Raw genomic sequence first — 559 nt, 5'->3', positions numbered from 1 at the left:
TATTTTAAAAAACATAGTTGATTGCCTATGAAAGAGCAAAAGTTACTTCTACTAACTTTGTTTTAAAAATAGCTTTACTCTGATAAATAGGTAACTATACTACAATCATTTCTATTCTCATATATCTGTACTACCTATGCTACTGTCGTGGTTTGATTTGTGTTCACCAAATAGACATGTTAACGTTCTAACACTGAGTACTGTGAATGTGCCCTTCTTTGCAAATGTTTGTCTTTGCAGATATAGTCAATTTAAGGTCATACTGAATTACAGTAGATGAAGGAGATATTTCTCCCTTTTCAGAAGGCCTTCAAATAGCCTTCCATCTTACATATTTCTAATAATTACTCTTAGGAATTAAGCTTAAAAGTATAATATTTGGTTTCTAAATAATTTATATGTAATTTTTTTCTCTTTTCAGAAGCAAATTTCCCTCCCCTAAATGAAAAACAAAATAGACCCAATATCCATGTGGATGATCAAATTAAGGTAGGACAAAGAGAAGCTTCAGCAATAAACTTCAATAGTTAATGAAGACACTCACAAAACAAGCCATGAC

The sequence above is a fragment of the Pongo pygmaeus genome, chromosome 16, assembly GCF_028885625.2.
Source record: "Pongo pygmaeus isolate AG05252 chromosome 16, NHGRI_mPonPyg2-v2.0_pri, whole genome shotgun sequence".
Lineage (NCBI taxonomy): Eukaryota > Metazoa > Chordata > Mammalia > Primates > Hominidae > Pongo > Pongo pygmaeus.
The sequence above is the reverse complement of the archived record's forward strand: the minus strand, read 5'-3'. Positions refer to the sequence as shown.